The sequence below is a fragment of the Ctenopharyngodon idella genome, chromosome 7 (genome assembly GCF_019924925.1).
Source record: "Ctenopharyngodon idella isolate HZGC_01 chromosome 7, HZGC01, whole genome shotgun sequence".
In the NCBI taxonomy this organism is placed as follows: Eukaryota; Metazoa; Chordata; class Actinopteri; order Cypriniformes; family Xenocyprididae; genus Ctenopharyngodon; species Ctenopharyngodon idella.
In genome coordinates, this window is record NC_067226.1 from 23677501 (window position 1) to 23698867 (window position 21367).

General features: G+C 36.5%; 1 protein-coding gene across 4 annotated transcripts in view; it reads left to right on the top strand.

Annotated features, from left to right (window-relative positions):
• Positions 1–21367, top strand: part of nlgn2a (neuroligin 2a) — a 191871-nt gene that overhangs the window by 125202 nt on the left and 45302 nt on the right. The gene's annotated exons all lie outside the window — the stretch shown is intronic.

The following is a 21367-nucleotide window of genomic DNA, read 5'->3' on the forward strand; positions in this document are numbered from 1 at the left end:
CAACAGAAAATAACTGCATGTTTCCCGAAAGACAAATTAAATACAATTTACCTTGATCTTCAAATTCCTAATGTTTTCACCCCCCATCTATTAATGCGTCATGTTTCCTTCTGGAGCATCAGTGAATGTTTGAACCTTTTTTAAAAGTTGTGTTTGAGTCCCTCAGTTGTCCTCAGCGTGAAAAGACGGATCTCAAAATCATTCAGTCACTGCTGTAAAGGGTTCAAATATGCAAAAAAAATGCTGGAAAACTGAAGAATCTGCAGGACCTGGAGATTTTTTCTGAAGAACAGAGCTCAGTTTAACTGCTTAGGACAAACAAGGGACTCATGAACAACCATCACACAACAAAAAAGTAGATCGTAGATCATCCAGGTAACCACACACAGTATTAAGAATCAATGGTTCACATACTTATGAATGGGGTTACTTTAATAAATTCAGCAATTTTTTTGTTTTGTTTTGTGGATTATATGTAAACATCTTTTATGTAAAATATCTTACTCAGGACAGTACTAAATAAAAAAATAACATGCATTTTGTATGATCATTCTTATTTTGTTAAAATTATTAACATTTTCACAGATTCTGCAAGTGGTTCACATACTTTTTCTTGCAACTGTATTTAGGGCCTTTCTCCCTTTTTAAAACATCTTTGGGATTCAGTTTAGTGAATCAGTGTTCATGTAAATCAAGTGGTTCATGTTTTGTGAATCAGTTCATGTACATCAAGCATAACATTTGTCTAAATGAACCAATTCACTGATTCATTCGAGGCAGTTTTACCACTTTTATTAATATGGATAGTATGGCGATGACTAGAAATTATGTGGGGAAGAGGGAATGAGATGGGGGAATATTGATTTGAACTCAGTATTTTAGGGCATGTGCATTAACTGCAAGACAATGTTTTCAACCACACAACACTAATGTGGGGTCACTTTTAGCAACCTGGTCAAGATAGTTAACTTTTATTTAATGGTTAAATCTGGGTGAATTGCGCCATTGATTTTCTACAGAAAAGAGCACCACTGGATCCCACAGTGCGCCAATTATAGGCTATAGGTCAATTTCTGCTTAATTGCTCTTAATATATGAGTCACTTAAAGTGAATCCTGGATCAGAATAGCTCTTCAGTGAAGCTACCTGCTATTGTCATTAGTCAGAGTTTCTTCATTAGTTTTGACCGCAAAGTTGAAGTGTGAGAGTTTTTTAGGGGTAATATGAGGCCCTATGAGAGCGTTTTTGAGTTATAAGTGCTAAATCCTTTCTCATTTCCTCTCTCTTTCTCTCTTTTATTATTTTACAAGACTGAAATATTGAAGAGTGATATATTCATGCAGATTAGCGTTGGCTCTGACGGTTTTATTGGGCCACGGCAGTTAGAAATATATTTTTCCATTTCTTACTTTAACTGCGGCACTGCCCAGAGCGGGGATAAGGCGGCCTTTAGATTTGTGCTTAATATTAAAAAACATAAAATGAAAAGGGAATAAAAAAGAAAGGCGCTTGAGATGTTCAAAGTATTACTACTAAGCTGCAAAATAGTTGGTGCCGGTTTGTATTCGTAATACTTGTAATATATAACATACACACAAATACAGCTGAAGGGATGCAGGCTGACTCAGATGGTTTCTAAGGCCCTGGGCGTGGTGTTTTAGCACTTTGACTTTCTCTGGCATATTAGTGCCTTATGTACTTGGCTCCGCAGCTTAGTGCAGATAGCGAAGCTTAGAGATGTCAGCCTCTCGGCTCAGTTCTTCTTGCCATGCAAAAGAGAGTGCTTATATTTGTTTGTGAATGTCTTTCTCTCACTGTCTGTTTGTCTTCTCATAGACTCAAGACTTTCCCCTCTAGAAATTGAGTCAGAGAGAGAGAGTGTGTGTCTCTAAATTATTGATGAAAAATGTCTGTCTGGTTTGATGAGCAGTGAAGATGCGGTGACCTGTTAATTTAAAGTGCCCCTATTATTCTATTTTAAAGGTTCCTAATTTTGTTCTTCAGGTCTCCTACAATAGGTTTACTTGCATCAAAGGTCAAAAAACACTTTAATTTTCTCATAATATACATTGCACATCACCTTATTTCTCAAAGAGTCTGAAAACAGTTTGTTTAAAGATTCAGTCTCTCTAAACCCCTCCTTTCTGAGAGCCTCCTCTGCTCTGATTGGTCAGATGGCCCAGTCTGTTGTGATTGGTGTACCCCTTACAATGTGTGACGGAAATGAAACGCCCATTACCATATCTGAATTTTAGCTCTGAACAGTAATGATGGCATCTGTTTTACAGTATCGGCCCACGATGAAAATCAGAAAGGTTACTTGAGCTTCAAATCAGCATATTAGAATGATTTTTGAAGGATCATGTGACACTGAAGACTGGAGTAATGATGCTGAAAATTCAGCTTTGCATCACAGAAATTAATAACAGTACATTTTACAAGACTTCTTTTAAAACAAAATCTTTGACCCCAAACTTTTGAACAGAGGCGTACATAAAGATATACATCTTCTTTAGTAGCCTAAAGTGTAGCTAAGCACATTTTCAAAAGGCAAGCTTTACTTTAAGTCATTATGTTAGAGTCGTGCCATACCTGGACCTCAAGGACACTTGATGCATGCAAGTCTCCACAAAGGAGAGATGTGATGCAGGATTTACAGCAGCAGTGACAGGACACAATTAACATCAGCACATCTCATCATGCACTGACAGCAGTGTTCCGTCGTCACGCCCCTCCTCTTGACTATCAGCTTCTATCATGAGCCTGGATGGCGGCCAGCAATATGAGCACTGAGGCAACAGTGATTCAAGGAACCGCAGATCCTCTATCATCGTGGGCCATCATCTGAAATGAGAATGAGTGACGTGACTCAAACTATAATTTAGATAAAACCATTGGCCTGCACACAGTCTGTCACTCGTTCAGACACAGATGCTTTGCTCGTTAGAGTTATAGATTCAATTTACAGTCAAACCACATCCAACTGAAAGAATTCGATTTCATTTTTAGACTTTAGGAAGATGCATAATTCATACAGTTAAAGGTTGTAGTTGCACTCATTTGAAGGTTGTGTAGGTCATTTAAAGATTATATAAGCCATTGGAGGGTATTTTTAATACTTTGCAGATGCCAAAGATCTTATGTTTACAGACATTGGGTCTCATTCACTAATCGTGTGTACGCACAGATTTGTGCTTGAAATCTGCGTACAAACATTTTCACAAACAAATCATGATTCACCAATAACTTTCGTTCTAAATTTTATTCTAAATTTACAAAAAAAAATGTAGGAACAATTAAAACCCAACCCTATCTCACGACCAATTTATACGTATTTTACGAGGTGGCTAATTAATACGAATTGTCTAAACCCCAGTGACGGGTAGGTTTATGGGCGGGGTTAGGGGTAGGTCATTCGTACGAAGTCATACTCGAATTCATACCCGAATTTGGCAACTCGTAAAATACGTACGATTTAGCAAAAAACATACAAATTCATACAAGTGAGCTTGTACGAATTCGTACGAATTAGCCACCTCGTAAAATACGTACGAATTCCCGAGAGATCAGGTTGTTGAAACCACATGTACGCAAAAATTACATAATATGATTGGTCTTATAAACATGTTAATGTGACATTTTATACATGCATATTTCATCTTAAATATATTTAGTCGTTATATATACACACACATACATTTACTGTATATATATACAGTAAAAGAGTAAGAAAAGGTGCGTTATAGGCGAGAGCGCATCTTTAGAGAGCGTCATGTTTGCTGAGAGCTACGAAAGTAATGAATGTGTGGAAAGCCGTTATATGGATATGGTTTGAGTGTGTTTTATGCAAATTTGTATTCTTTGGCACGCGGTCACTCATTTAGAATACTCAAAATTCATTAACGTAAGAACTATGTTAAGATCAAATCCATGAGTGTACGCACGTGTTGTGAATCAGGCAGAATTTTTTCATGAGAAGTTCCCCTGTGCATATAAATATGAATTATCCACGCAATTATTAGTGAATGAGACCCATTTTGTTATGGCCCATAACAAACTTTGAATTAATACATTTTCACTCTATTCTGTTAAATAGCTGTTTTCACATTGCAAAGGCAGCACTTTTAAATTACAGTTAGTCAATAAAAAAGTAAATGGTAACACTTTACAAAAAGGTTCAATTCGTTAACATTAGGTAATACATTAGGTTAATGTTAATTAATGTTAACTTAATGTTAATTTTACATTTACAAATACATTTTTAACATTTCAAAATGTGTAAATTAACATTAGATAATGTAATATGAATGAACATTAATTTTTCTTTTTTTTCTTTTTTTAAATATAGGAACATAAATTGGGGGCTCGTCCGGGATTTGAACCCGGGACCTCTCGCAACCAAAGCAAGAATCATACCCCTAGACCTAAATTAAATTTAGAAATGCAGTAAAAAATAAATAAATAAATAAAACGTATTTTTATTGTTAGTTCATGATACTTAATGCATTAACTAATGGTTACCAGTTGAACCTTATTATGAAGTGTAACATAATGTAACTTCAATAACTTCAATCTCATGCATCAATCCCGGATGAACGTCATTTTCTTTTTTTCTTTTTTTGGAGTATGTAACATTTGATTACATTTTTTATGTGCTTTTACTGACTTTATTCATTTGGCCTGTACTGTATGGAGCTATTAACATAATATCTAGTGAAACTGCCATGGATACTCAAAATTAAGTAGTTGAGATGTACATCTAAAAGAGCCAGTCTAAGGATGACAGAAATTTAAATCTCCCTTTAAATCATTGTATGTGTTATGTATATTCAAATTTGTTTTACCGACTGGCCCACAAGCTCATATTCATGTCTGAATGCTTGCAGTTGTTAGCATGTGTTTGTGTGTGGATTGGAAACCCTATTGGATCCAATTTATCTAAACTACAGTTCATTATTTCTGTATCACCTGTCACATAAAATATCTCATGCACAAACACACAGACACACAGACAGTGAAAGGGCTTTGGGGGAAATTGGAAAGATAGTTATAAATTCCTTATTTACACACACGTCTTTCTCTCGCTTTAGCTTTTCACATAGTTCTACCTGTCTTTTCTTACCCTGCTGCAGGTTTTTCTGAAGAAAGTCTAAGTAGACTACAGCAGCATTCATCATTGCCCTGACACGATCACTTGTTCATACATCTTTTTCCCTCCTGCTATACTCTGTTTTTTCTCTGGTGAGCTGCAGGTAGAAGTGCCATCTTCATATTCCCCAACATAGTCATGTGGCTTTTTTCCCCCCTGTTACCGTGACAGTGGTTGCCGTGACGGCGGTTGCCGTGGAGGTGATGATTTAGGCTTACCACTTGCACTGCATCTTTCTGGCTGACAGTGAAATCGGTGTCTCGACCCCAACCATCACATGCTGGATATCACATCAGTACCTATACAAAAAAACACATCTCTGAAATTGAGCGGATATTTTATTCTGGCTTTCAAAGTGTTCTTTGTTCTTGTTCGCCCGCGATCTCTCTTTTCAGATCTTTCTCTCATTTCTGTTTGTCTCTTTCTCTCTCTCATTACAGGCTTTGGTCTGGAGTGTATTCTGAAGGGAATTCTGCTAAATATGTAATGGATAAATCAGGTGCTCACAAAGTCATTAAGAGCTTGACCTTGGCTTTACTGAGATAGAGACAAAGACAGAGAGAATAAAAAATGTAACAGTGAAAATAAAGTGAGAATTTTTGGAGGAGGAGAGTAGGAAAGAGAGGAGTTTAAAAAACAAAAGAGAGATTTGAAAAGATATTATATTTATAGGGATATATTTCATGGTAAAAGATGGTAGCATCGTTTACACCTTGGTATTCTTTAAAATATAATGTTAAAAGTGGTAGTCATGAAAAAAATTAAATCAGAAATGTAAAAATACTGTCATTATGTATAAATACTTTTTTAAAAATGTAAATAATATAGCATTATTTTAAACAATATGCAATTTTCTTTTGCATTATGGTAATGACTAGGGGTATAACGATACCCTCATGTCACATTTCGATACATATCACGATACTGAACCCACGATATGATATTATTGTGATACTCCAAGACATATGGTAAAAGGATAACAAAAAATTTTACTGTTGATTAAAATGCTAAATTTGGTATTACATTGGGAGTAGAAATTAATAGGCTTGGACTTGGTGCTGGTAACCCAATGCACAGGACAATGGTGACACCAAAAAACTTATTCATGATTCTAATGCTGAAACACAGATTTATTTTAGATGAATATGTTTGCACTCTGTCACTGACTAGATATATTTAAAATAATGTAGGCCACTTTTTACTGGTAACATAAGACATTTGGCATTATCAGGACCCACAAATATCCCCCCATTGCATTATTATACATTATATTCAACATATATATAGTAGTTTAATGCAGTACTAAAACTCTGTAAACTTGGATTTATTCTCTCACAGTAATTTTCGTTTTGGGTGAACTATGAACAACACATATTGTCACTATCCACGATACAATATTGTTGCATTTTTGTATTGCGTTATATTGTGACACAATATATTATTACACCCCTAGTACTGACAAGAGAGCAGTTGTCATAGATATGAGCAGTGTTGGGTGTAACTTGTTACTAAGTAATTACTGTAATTCAATTACTTTTCCCTTGAAAAAGGAAAAATTGTCTACAGAAGCGATCAAAATAGAGTAAATCACCTTTTGAAAGTGACTTGACGCTTCAAATAAAGATTGTATCAATTGCATCATTACACCAGTAGGTGGCGACAAGAGACTGTTAAAAAATTAATTTGTCATTGAATCATTCATTCAATAGATTTGTTCAAAAATGCTGATTCATCAAAAAATTAAACAAGTGAAGTATTTATGAGTGAATCAATGATTAATTAAACATTTTAAATAGACTGCAGCAATTAACATTTTGTCAGAACCTCTAGTAAATTACATGTTATTTTGCTTAGTTGTCTGTTCAGAATCATGGGAGAATCTATTAGGTGCACAAAAAAAATTGTGATTCTCAATTTATCCTGAATCGTGCAGCTCTAATGGGAGTTTGCTTTCCTTAAGCAAAACAATTTATTTATTTTAATTGTGGGGTGAAAAATAGCCATGTTTTTATGAGATTCACTAAGAAGAAAGAAAGATTAAAATTGTGTTGCTTGTTTTATAACTACAATTTTAGTGCTGCTGAAGAAATCTGCTGCTGTTTGACACACCCAGACTGACAAGTTTATGAAGAGTAATGACATTCATGGGGAAGATAGTTAGCTGGGGGTCTTATTTACGTGTGAATGTGTGTCCTGACAAGGTTGAGGGAGATATTAAGACGTGAACGAAGAGCCGAACTCCAAATCCTGACCATCCAGGCAGTTTCCATAGCAACCCAAGGCAGAACAGATAAGCAGAGGCCTCTTGACTCTAAGACTGTGAGTGAGGGAGAGAGGAAGAGATGGGGAAAAAAGCAAAAGAGAGAGACTCAAAGATCAGGCAGGAAAAATAATGAAGGAGAGACAGAGATGGAAGGATGACATTAATAAGTGGTCTGATCTTGAAGCAGTGAGCTGCACTACTGCACACACACACACAAAAACACATCACTCATTATGCAAGAAACATGTTCATTTCTCATCACGTGTTTCATCCATTTATTTGATTGTTCCTTTTTTTATTTGCTCTTTTGCCCTCCTCACAAATTTTCTTCCAGTCACAGTTGTTTGACACACCAAAACTTTTTCCTCCTCTCTCCCTTTCCCTTCATTTTCCATTACTTAGTTTTCCAACTCCCTCAGCCAGTTTTAAAAAAAGATTAATGCTGCTGATGGATGTATTACACCTTAGACACATTTCCTATAACTTCCTGAAAACTTACGGCTCCATTATAGTTGGAGATAAGTTTCCTCAAGCTTCTGACAGACAGGAGAGAATTCACTCGGATTTGAGCAACTTCGCTTCAAACAGCTGACACAACTTTTGTGCTTATAGAGCGAGTCTGTGTTCGGATGTTGGAGTTTTCCAACCTGACAGGTGCTTTAACCTGTGGGAATTACAGCTTTGGATTTTAAGTGGGTATAGAAAGACACACAGGCCCATATGTATCAGCCATCTCCGAGTTTGACTGGCAGTTGAATTCAGCTCTCTGTTGTATTGGGATCTTGTACATGGATTAGGATATAGAATAAACACAGATCCTAAACCTATACTCCAGCTCTGTTTTTTATACATATATTTTTATGTCTCAGTTCTGTCCTCAGTATTCCTTCCATTACTTATCAGAAATTCTCACACTTAATCCGTTTTTATTTAATTTTAGCCTTTTTTGTCACTTGTATTCATATAGTAGTGAGAAGACAGGAGGTGATATGAGCCAGAATGTCAAGCAGATGAGCACCAAGGCTCAACATGTTGAAGCATGTGTTCTCACAGCTAGGCCAAAGCTATTTATTCTAAAACATAATTCAGTGTCTTTGTAAATATCACAGTGATAAAAATCTTCCTTAATAAAATCTCTGAATATCACTTAAAAGGGTGAGAAATCAAATTCGCCTTGATCTTTTGACATATAACAGGTCTTTGTACCATTAAAACATCCTGCAAGTTTCATAGCTTAACATATCCTCCTCATTATAAAAAAAACCAAAACAAACAACAACTCTTTTTTAATCAAGCTCCAAAAATGGTTCATTTTGATATTGCGGGATCTGTGATGTCACACAGGCAAACGATGTCCAGAGCAAGACATCGACGAATCATCGCACCATAGACCCCGCACTGACTTAAAAGCTGATATTTGCCTACGCTGGGTGTGAGTGTTGCGTCAAAAGCAAACAGAACCCATTGTAATCACTGATGCTGTCTACACTGGATACAGTATACAGATGCACATTAAATATCTGACACTCTGCGCACTTGAGTCTGTTGACAACAGCACAAATGGCAGAGTGAAAGAGTGTTGTCCAGTATAAACAGCTTGTTTGTGTCTCTCTGTAAAGACTGCATCGTTGTGCTCACATGAACAACACTGGCCAATAACGTATTATTCGTTGCTTCATAACATTAAGGTTAAACCACTGTAGTCACATTGACTATTTTAACAATGTCTATACTTTTCTGGACCTTGAATGTGGTCATTTCGTTGCTTTCTATGGGAGATAAAAAACCTCTCGGATTTCATCAAAAATATCTTAATTTGTGTTCCAAAGATGAACAAAGGTCTTGTGGGTTTGGAATGACATGAGGGTGAGTAATTAATGACAGAATTTTCATTTCATCCTTTAGGAAGTATAGGAAACAAGTGGATGGATCGCATTAGAGGATTATATATTTGTTCAGAGCATTTGACTGCACATTGTTATGTAAATGAGGCACAGTGTAATGGAGAGTTCACAAAAAAAACTTTTGTTGAAAGATGAAGCAGCCGACTGTACTGGATCTGACTGCAGTTCCATCACAAACAATGAGTAAATCATTTCATAATGCTTTGTCTGAAAATTAAAGATTCAATTCAATTACAGTTATTGTTATTTTTACAATCTCTATTAAAAAAAACTTCAAAATGATGTATGATTTGTTGGAATCATAGAACAAATGACTAAGCTACAGCTGTTTGAAGTCGATAGAGTCAGCAAAGTCAATTTTGTGAAAAATCAAGTTTAAGTTTTCTGAAGGTTCCAAAACAAAATCACCTAGCAACCATACCCTAAAATCACCTAATTTGGCACAGACCTCGTCAAAACCAAATATCTATAGGAAAATATATATTCAACTTTTTTCAATATTTTGAAGTACTGTAATTCTGTTTACTTGTGTATATCGGGATCGCATGCTGTCTGAGTGCATGCTTTGTGTGCACGCTTCGGATCTGTCAGTCAGCGTGACTGAGATTGATTTGTTTACATCAGCATGAGTTTGAAAATCACATTTCATTGGCTCAGACTCATGGCATCAAAAATTTCGCTATGAATATTCACAAAGTTTGAATGCTGCGCTGTAAAACGATACCAAACTTGTGCTGAGTTGAAGTGCAAGTGGTGAAGCAAGCAGAGAAAAATGGCAATTTTCATGGACAAAGGAAAGCTGCTACTCTCAGAAAATATACAAATAAAGATACTTTTAGTTGTTTAATTGCTATTTGAGGCATTTGGATCACTATATGAGGGCTTAATGAACTCATTTTTGTGAAAACCTCAAATTAGACCAAAATCGACATTTTTGACTAGCCTCTTTTACAGCCTCTTTTTCATTTGCATTTAAATCAATATGGTTTCTGCCCTGACTAAAGCACAAATAGCTTCTGGAATTACTTTTCTTTATCCAGTATCAGAATCCAGATTATGAACGGCTGTAATAGTCTGTGGCTGAATCTCCTCTAGAAGTTAAGTGGTCTTGATGTTTCTCCATTTCCATTCTAGTGCATTGACTAAACTGTAGGCGACTATGGCCTCTGGTCACATCCTGTCAGGACAGCACAACCGGGCTTTTTTTTTTTTTTTTTTTAGAATTCTTGCTACTCTCTTCTTGTCTCGAATTGTCTGTTCTCTTTTCTGTATGTGAGGTGTTTGAATATCTCTGTAGCATTTTAACTACACATACACGTGGGGCGACATCAGTGACATTGATAATGGCTGTCAGACTAATTTGCATAAGCTGAAGGACAGGTGGAGGATGTGACCATTGGCTAGTGTGACCATATTGATTGACAGCTGAGGGCCGTCCCCTGCCTAACAAAAGATAAAGGGATACAAGATGAAAAAATGATGGAGGGGAAGCATGTTAATAAAATATTAGTCTGAAAGATAAGAAAGGAAATACAAGGGGAATGGAAGAACAAGAGAGGAAGTGACAGGGGTGAAGCTTTCTCTTCTTTACATTATGTTGCATATGCTGAAAAAAAAAAAAAAAAAACATCAGTAGAATCAGTAGACAGTCTTTATCAGCCTGTTGAAAAAAGGTAAGATGAAGTATACAGTGGCCCAGAGAAGTAATTGGAGACACAAAGGGGTACTTGACCACTAACAAACTGGGATTTCAATAAAACTTGGCTGCCTATATAGTAGAAAGGTAAAAAAAACAAAAATGCAATTTGTGCTACCTGGCTAGAGAAAACAGAGAAAAAGGCTGTTGTCTTCCTTTTTTGCCAAATAGGTAGAAAAACACCACCCATAAGGCACTGGGCATGTTGCTGTCCAAGGCCACTCCCACCAGTCTGCTGTGGATACGCTTACCAGAGTCGAATATCACTTTGCTTTAGTAGGAAATACTTCTTAGCAAACTTAAATGTGTCGACTTGTGTTGTTCCCTGGTGCAAGAATTCAAAGAGTAAATGTTTAGCGGGAGTGAGTTACTTTCGGTTTCTAGTGAAGGATCCAGTTAGTTGTAGGCAGCAGCTAAAGGCTGCAAAGAAATGTAAATATGAAGAGAACACCGCTACAAAAAATCTGAAAAACTTCCATGTTTGTAGTCAACTTCAAACTGGATGACCACAGACTGTCGTTCAGCCAGTTCCACCCGAAGTAAAACGCTGCATCATACAGGTAAGAAAGCTGTTGCTATAGTGTTCCATTTTTATCATAATGCTGTTTAAAGAGTAGATATATTACGATACTGTTTTCAGTGATAAAAATACTCTCACAATAACTGTTCTGTTAAGTACTCTCTGTCGGTCTGACTGTCTGTGGGCGGGAATACAAAAATGTGGTAGTATAATCTGTAGTTTTTACGAAAGTATTGGAGCTGTCAAAAGTCTTTTGCTGATGAGTAAATGTGAATTTCTCAGTGCAGGTAATACAGAGAACAAGTAAACATTGTTCAATTACATGTACTAATGACACTGTAACAATACAGAGCGGGTTGAAAATTGGTGAAATTACACTTTAAGCAGCAGCTAAAATGTATAAATGTCTTTGCATTATAAACAAAAATCAAGTGGCATTTATTTTCAAGAAATATAGCAGAAGTATATAGAAGTTTCAGATTATTAAAAAAAAGATCATTTTTTTCAACTGAAGGAATAGCGTACTCAAAAAGTCAAAATTCTGTCATTACTTACCTTCATGTTGTTTCAAAACTGCATGACTTTCTCTTTTTTACGGAACACAAAAGGTTTATTTTTAAAGTATATCCTGGACGCTCTTTTTTATAGAATGAAAGTGATTGAGGAGTGGGACTGTCAAGCTCCACAGTGACAAAAAATCCCCATAAAAGTGGCATGACTCATGCTCTATATTCAAAGTTCTGTGAAACGTATGATAGCTATATAATGATTTATTCCTTTAAGATATTATTTCAAAATGTTCTGGATATCAGACTTAGGAGAAGTTTCTATAGTTTCTACAGTTGTTCACAACTCTATAGTTAATCTTTAGTTAATGTGGTGAACTAGTCATATTTTACTAGTACGCATGTATGAACTTGAGGGGAACATCCACTAAAATCCTCAAACTGTCAGTAAAACCTCATAACTCCACCCCTCTATTGTGAACGAAGTGCCACATGCAGTTTGAACATCTGTGCTTGTTTGCAGTGCAAGGGTAAATAAAGAACTGGTTCTCTTGAATTAGCATTTTCTTTACTCAAGAAACACTACATATATAAAGGCTAAGGTTTTATGTATTTGGGGAGCAGAGAAGTCTTAGTCTAGCATTTGTCATCGAGTAATAGCCAATACTGTCTTAAATTACCTGTGTGAAGCACTTCGTCACTCTAATACAATAGGATTTTGGCCGAATGACAGAAAAAACTGAGTACCCACATAGCTACAGTAAACTTTATAACCTGTAAGTTGATGAAAATGTAATGCGGGGAAATTTTAATGACGGACAAAACACATATGTCCAATATTCTCTGAAATTCGCTGGTCAAAAACCTTGTTAACTCCATTTGAGCTTGATTTGGGTAAAATGTTAATAATATAATGATACATGCAAGTATCTGACCTTATATAAAGCCACAATATCACTAAATAACTCACAAAATTAACTATAACAATGCAGTATTTAATTGTTTAAGCAGTGTTTTTTCCATTTCCTGCTGCCTGACAGCAACAACATATTGAGTAGTTAACAGATAACATTTCCATATTTTTATGAAGATTGTAGCTTATTATTTATGTATAAGGGAATAAATAAGTGTATGTGATATTTACTTTTTAATCACCTTTTGCCTGCACTAGTTAGTTTAAATTGTTTGGTTGTGTGACAAAGGAGTCCAAATATTCCATGTCAACTCCCTAAAATTATTTCATTTTAACCACCCATTTACATTTATAAAATGATCCGAAATGTCAGTCCCTCAGTTTTTCTTGGCCTTGTGCCTCTATATTCTCCATCTCTCTCCTCTTTAAGGTCATAACTGGAGATCAGCTGCCGCCCCTCCCTCAGCTCCCATTTTCCTTGCATGCAAATTAAATCAGAAAGGACTGCACAAAGCCGCAATTACTGCAGGTTAAACACACACACGCACATACCGCATGGATGACTGATGGAAAGTAGCATATGGTGATAGAGGGGGTGGTTTAAGGTTCATTTCAGGCTGCAATTTGGCATAATCAGGTTTGCATACGCCATATTGCGTGTGTTTAAACGTGTAAGGCTGCATACCTGCGTGCCCTAGCTCAAGTACCCTTCATTCAGTACAAAATTTCACGTTTGCAAGCTGCTCATGCTAATTAACTCATTAACTCATTAACCAATTAACTGGTGCATTCTGGGGAAGCAGCCCATTTCCTGTCAGTGTGTTTTCATGCTGGTCTTCCAGCCTCAGGGGATGGTGATATCTCTGCCAGTCTCCTTTCATTCCACTGTCTTGCACTGAGTGTTTAATAAACCTCCCACACTCTGCTGAGCAGAGACAAAGACCTCCACCGCTATTATCAGTGCTTATTTATTCCAGCAATGCTTTTCCATAGAAGCAGGAATTTGGCGGGGGGAGCAAACGTGTTTACACCCAAACCATCCTCTTCAGTTTGCGGTGCTCAGCAAGGCGTACTCCTTGTTTCTTTCTCCTCCAGACAGCACTAAGTATCTAACAGCAGTATGCCTTGGCCAGAACTCGGAAACTAATCGAAGCTTTTGGAAGCTGCACACTTTTCTAGTGCTGAGCCAATCAGGTGTTCCGGAGCCCCCGTGTCGATGTAGGATTGGATGGAATGGTGCTAGAAACACTAGTATATGATTTGAAATCAACATGTGTTTGTTTTTCCCCATCCTTAATGCAGACAGAGTAGCTTTTTTGATAATGAATTCTAGCCTGCAATGAGATGTTTGGCTTTATAAGCCCAGTCGTACCTCATTTGTTTTCTTTATAATTCCTCTACCTCTAATTGTGATTATTCAAGCCCCCATCTGCTCTTCGTGAAGCACTCAGAAAATGCTTGTTTCTAAAATGACCTTTTTGTTAATTAGTTCAGAGGTGGCAGGTCTTAATTTCTCGAACTGATAACGACTGATTATTTAATAGAAAACAAAGCACAATATATAGTTATAGTCATGGATATGTTGTTTACTTGATGGTGATTTCAAACACAACTAAGTTTTGCTCATGGTATCCATTCATCCATCCATCCATGTCTGTTTGTCTGATGCTTTTCTAGTTAAAATTATATGAATATCTTTGAATTGAATTTGAATTCTACAACCCGTTTCAATTAAAATTTTATATTGAATTGGAATTTAAAATGCATTCTAAATTCAATTCTGAATGGTGCACAAGCCTGGCATCCTGACTCTGAAGGTTGCAAGCAGCATTTGATCCATATAGGTCTGCCGTAGGGCTGATATTTATTGGAGAAGCAGCAAGCATCTATAAGAGCACTCCAAATAGCCAAAAAAAATAGTAAATGCAGTGAAACGTAAACATTGTTTGTATGTTTGTTTATTTTGTTGCTTGATCAGTGTAAGGTATTAAAGTGTGTTACGCATTTCAGCTTTAAAAATCAATTAACATGCAGCAAACTGCCTGCTTTATTCTCAAATGTTTCTCTCCACTGAGGGTACCACACTGAGCTGTGTTTACTCACGAGAAGAAGTCGTCATATAATCACAGCCTTGTTCACACAATCAGTATGAGTTAAATTCAACAATGAGAGCTTTATTACCTGGCTTATTTTTAGGGCTACACTATATTGGAAAAATCTGACATTGCGATATTTTGTTTTCTGCGATATATATTGCGATATGAAAAAAAATTCACTAGATGACTTGAATAGCTCCATTTGGAAAGAATTATTCATTCTAGGATGATTGGGGTAAATGTGTAGGTGAGTGAATACACATAGAAAATAATGAACAAGTTACAAGCATGGATAAATATAATAGAACAAAGATACATTAAATAAATGGGGCTGCTGTCACTTTAAGACCGAATGTGCGGCGCAGGTCCAGAATACTGTAACACATCCGGTTTTCTTTCTCAATTGTTTCGTTCACCTAAGCCATAATCAATTGTGTTTACGAGGATAGTCGATCTTTTAACTTTGCAATTAATCAGAGAATCACCTGCGTTTTGAGCCATGGTGTCTGGTCTGTACGGATTAACGATCCCTATACTTGACATCGCACATACTGGGATGTGACTATCGCGGATGCGCACATCGCAATTTCGATGCTAAAACAATATATCATGCAGCCCTACTTCACATTGTCAAGTCAAGTCACCTTTTTTATATAGTGCTATATACAATACAGATTATGAAGCAGCTTTATATTGATCAACAGAAAAATAACAGAATCAGTGATGCAAACAGAATAATGATGTCTATACAACAAGCGGAGTTCCATAAACATGGAAACCCAACTTCTATTTTTTTCTGAGGTGCAGAAGTAAATTGTGATTTTTGGATTGATCAAAGGTACTTTAAGAAAAATAACATCCGAAAAGTCCAAATGCGTAACCTCAGATATAAGACTTTCATAACTGGAGACATGGGAGTCCTGGCTGGCTGACTGTGTGTTTGTGTGAGCCCAATTAAGACACTCTTGCAAGCTGACAGTTTGGCTGCATTCCTTGGATGGAGGAATCTTATGCAGCGTCTTTTCATTCCCACCAGCGTTTCTCTTGCTTCACGTTGAGGTTTGCTTTTGTTTAATCATTCTGGATTTGCACCAAATGTTGAACATCTCATGTGGAACGCAGGACTAGCAGAACAGTTACAGATCAAATCAAAGAAGTACATGCAGCTAAAGATGTGTGGTACAGAAATACCCATGAAGAAGGGAATGGGGAAATTATAGAAATATTGGTATAGCTTTACCTCATCTTTCTTCTGTCTCTCTAAGTCTCTCTCATTCTATACCTTTATACATTTGCAAAATCAGTTTTTCATTTTCATTCAGTTTTTCATATCAGTCTGTCATTCTCATTCGTATCTACACACCAGTTTCATTTCATTAAGCATTTTGCTGCTTCACGCTGTATTTGCTTTCTAGCATACTTTTAAAATATGTATAAATTCATATGATGTATTATTCAATATGGAGCTTGGAGTTGGCACTCAGCACTTCACTTCAACAATACTGTTGAAATTACTCATGTGAAGAAAATTACGGAGTGTGTCAACCCGAGAACTGTCACTCTACAACTAATGTTGTCATTTTGTAGGATTACCTTATGCTGAACCCGAATAGGTAATGCCTGTGGTGTCATTTTGTTTCAAAAAGTGTGGGAGGGTTCACAGAAATGCTAGTTGTGGTGTCACAAAATGGCATATGAATATTAATTAGGCTATGCACAAAAAATTTTATGTTCATTTATTGTTTTGATAAATAGTCCAAGCCAATACAAAATGTACGTCAGTTTCAATAGCGCATCAAGTTATTTTTCAACATAAAACTAACTTTTCATTACATAGTAATTTGATGGTGCAATTATTTCATTTAAAGGGCTCAAATCAACTTGACACATTTAATTGGTTAATTTAATTTCTGCATCCGCCACTGTCAGTCCCAGGATTTTGTAGGTCAGTGGATATTTTCCACTGCTTTTCCACCGGTTCTAAAAACGGTAAGGAATGGTTCCAGTTATATTTCCACTTGAGTTTGGTTGGACACGGCATGATTACAAACCATTCTTAGGCTGGAATTCTCAGCACGTGCTGGTGGAATGCATGTAGTGACGTCACAACAAGGATTTTGTTGTTTATCTGTTGACTGACTGTAGCTGGCCAAGCGCACCATTTGAGCGAAGTAAACAGAAGTTAATAATAAAATTTAAATATATTTAAAATACCTGATCATCCTCCATAACACTGTCGCCATTTACAGTACATCTCATACTCTCTGTAATCTCTTGCATTACCAAGGCAACAACTGGCGCATTTGTATTACATTCCAAAGAGCTCTGTTATCAGCCCCATAGTGGAAAATGAAACCATATCCATACCGGCTGGGCCGGATCGGCATGGAATGGTTAAGCAAAGAGAACGGTTTGGCCAGACGGTGGAAAAGCGGCTTTAGTCTTGTGGTAATGTTTCTGCTTTGAGTGTGAGGAATTTCTTGTTCTAATCCATCATAATATAACTTTTTATTTTTATAATCCTAAATTTAATCTGTACTGCAGAGAGCGAGTGTCAGCATCTGTGGTGGCAAGGGTGTGAACTTTTTGCAGAATTTGTCCCCACCACTGTAAGAAATAGCTCATGGAAGCATGTATCTAATGCAATCCAATTCTTGAGATGGAGTTTAAGTTGCATTTAGATTTGGAATTAGAATTAGTTAATTGCAAATATTATTAATTTTTACTGTCTATTAAATAGTATTTTACCCTGATGGTGTATTTCCAGTGGATTTTCTTTATCTAGTTCAGACTACTTTACCTTTCGTCTAGGGTAGAGGCAAGATGCAATTTTATGACAAGAGTTGTATCCCAAATGACACACTATACACTATGAACTTAATTATGGACTATATGTACATGTAGTGTACTATGAATTTTATATGGTTATTTTGTCATTCAACATTGGAGTCTGAAAGCCTCTCCCCTCATCTACGTAATTAAGCTGCAATAGTTGAGTGCATGAAGTGTCCAACATTCCACACTTCATTTTTTTGGTTAATTAAGTGTATCATCTGGGTATTTAAAGTGCACTTTTTCATTTTGAAATTTTCAGTGCGCACTACTCACACTATTTATACTACCAAACATCATAGAATAGGTCATATGTATGCAAATTGGGATGCACCTAAGGTTGTATGTAACGTACTGCCAACTTAAAACTTAAAAGTACATACTTTACCATCACCACTGCAGTATATACGTTTTGTACTTAAGAGTAAACTGAAAACTGTAGAAGAGTTAATTTAGCCACTTACTGTGTGGAAATCACTTCCTGTAGGGTGAGTCACAGAAATCTCCCACTGAGCATAATTTGGTCAAACAACTTATTGTCCACTCATGCAATCACTATAAAATGAAATTTCTGTTATATACTTCAGCCAGAATGATAGGTTGAAAACAATTTAGCAATCAGTATACAGAAGTAGAGGTCTGCTTAAGACATGTTTTTTACACTAATGCACACAACACAGACAAAAGCTGTATAAAAATACATTAGATTGTGATATGCATTAGGAATAATGTACAGTTAGCCAGTGATGTCATAGTTAAAGGGGCTATATGTAAGAATTTTCATGTATTAATCGCTTTTTTATTGCCAACGTGTGAACAGCTTGTAATGGAAATTATAAAAAAGTAGACCTTTAGCAACTTCCTAGGTTGTTTATGAAAGCCTGTAGACTTAGTTTATGTGAAGGCACACCTTTAACATATTTAGTAACATGTTTTCTATTTTCCTCACCCAACTTTTTCTGTTTCTTACCATCTTGTTCTTCTGAGGGATGTTTAACCTCTCAGTGCTGCGACTGACCAATCAGAATGAAGTATTCCAAAGAGCTGAATAATAAATGAGGTAATTTCATGAGAGTCATCACTGTTTTGACTGATGACACTCATATTACCTGTGCTTTATTAAAGATGATAATCAGGAACATTAAATCTTTTCCCAGTCAAGAGATCAGTCCACAATGAATACCTCACAGGAAATTCGCTCAAGCTCAACAGCGGAACAGATTTCATGACAAGGGCAGAACGTGTTTACTGACCAGTCAGAACAAAGTACCATGTAGTCTCTGGAGTTCTAGCTCCGTCCTTCATTCATTCCTTCTCTCTATCCTTCTTTACCGTGCACTCTGCCCTGGCTGACAGGTCCAGGCCCGTGGCTGTTATGACAGCCTGTCAGAGTACATTCACAACACACTCTCTCTCTTTCAGTGTCCCTCACCAGGAAATCGTGTTGTTCATGCTCTCTCTCCGCTTGTTGTACTTTTCCGTCCCACTCCTCCTCCTCATCCATCATCCTCTCATTGTCTGCTTTACTTCCGTTCCCCTCATCTCAAACATTAATAGCCACCCGTCTATCCAAATCACCACAGCAACATCTGTCTCCTTTTGCTCTCCTCCTGTCTCACCAGTTTATCATTCCCTTTTCCCCTTTTGCTTCCTTTATCCCCTCTGTTTTCAGTGGCTAACGTCCCTAAACCCCAGATTCATTCATCTATGTCTGTCTCTCTCTCTTTCTCCCTCTTTCTTTTTCTCTCTCTACCTCTGTGTGTGTGCGCATGTGCGGAGTGTTTGAGCAGTGGTGCGAGGTTCTGTTTAAAATTCTGTTGTTCTATCATTTTTTTGTTGTTTTTTTGTTTTTCTTGATGGGTGGTTTATTGATTTCATGATTATTAGTGAAGTGTTTGTACTGGGAGCAAGGCAACTCCAGGGCTGCGTCCGAAAACGTAGGCAGCTGACTCGTTGCCTCGCTGCCCTATCAGGCAATGACTTTGCAGGCAGCGTTACCTCACGAAACTCATTTCAGACAGACTTCTGAGGCAACATAATGGTTTAATGATCTACAGCAAAATGACCTCCACACAGCTCCGGGGGGTTAATAAAGGCCTTCTGAAGTGAAGTGAAGCGAAGCAATGCATTTGTGTAAGAAAAATATTTAACAAGTTATGAAGTAAAATATCTAGCTTCCACCAGACGGTCTTCCGTAATCAGTTTACGAAGAAAGTGTAAAGCCTCTCGCAGTTCAAAATGCTTACGCTATGTCCTACGCCTTCCATATTCAACTTACAAAAAAAGCATAACTGATGCAACGTCAGTTACACTTTTTTTGTAAGTTGAAGAAGGCGGTCTGGCGGAAGCTAGATATTTTACTTTATAACTGTTAAATATGGATATTTTTCTTACACAAATGCATCGCTTCACTTCAGAAGGCCTTTATTAACCGCATGGAGTACATTTATAATGGATGGATGCAATTCCTTGAGCTTCAAACTTGTTGGCCCCGTTCACTGCCATTATAAAGCTCGGACGTGTCAGGATATTTATTAATATAACTCAGATTGTGACTCCTGATCCTTTTAAACAAGCTTGAAAAATTACGAAAGCTTGCTTGAATCAGAGCTCTGGCATGACTGTGCACAGCGCGTTACAATACTGAGTTCTGATTGGTCAGTCACTGTTATTTATAGTTTGTTAATTATTATACAGAGAATTTGAAAATTTCATTTACATGATAAGTTTTACATAATATACATAACACTGTTAATCTAAAGGGGATGGTAAGGGGGTACTTTACAGAAGGGGATGCTTTTTTTCCATTTTTTTCAACAGGGGGGAGTGTTGAGGATTGTTGTTTAGCTATAGGCACGTTAATTGGCTATGAGAATGTCTTGTCAGCATTGCGTCAGCATGAATAGTGCAGTTGTTGTTTTCGTTAAAGGTGGAGTAAGTAGATTTTGAAAAACACTGTTTGGAAGTTAGTCGGGCTGACACCAACAACAAATGTGTAACCAATCAGCATTAGGGGGCGTGGTTATAACTAAAATTTTGTTTTGTTATATTTGTGTAAAAATTGATAAGAAATTTTTCTTTAGTTATATTTGTGTAAAAATATATACAAATAATTTTCACACAATAAATTGATTAAAATGGTGTGTGTATGTATGTTCACTTAGCTCATGGTTTAGATTATCATAGCTGTATAAATGTAATATTTAATAAAAACAAAATTCACATATTTATAATGATTTTCATGCTTTAAGGCTGAAACTCTGTCTGGTTGAATAAATAAAATGTATAAAAGGTATTTTAAGTACCGAAGTTAAATGTTAAAGCTGTAAATGGTTTATAAATTTGAATGTGCATGTAACAAAAATGAAATCTGTTAGTTTTATGAAAATTAATCACAGTGACATATGTCAGAAGCATATTTATATGCTCATTCATCCATAACTTTTTTGTTATGAGTGTTTTATAACACTCGTCTCTCTGGCACCTCT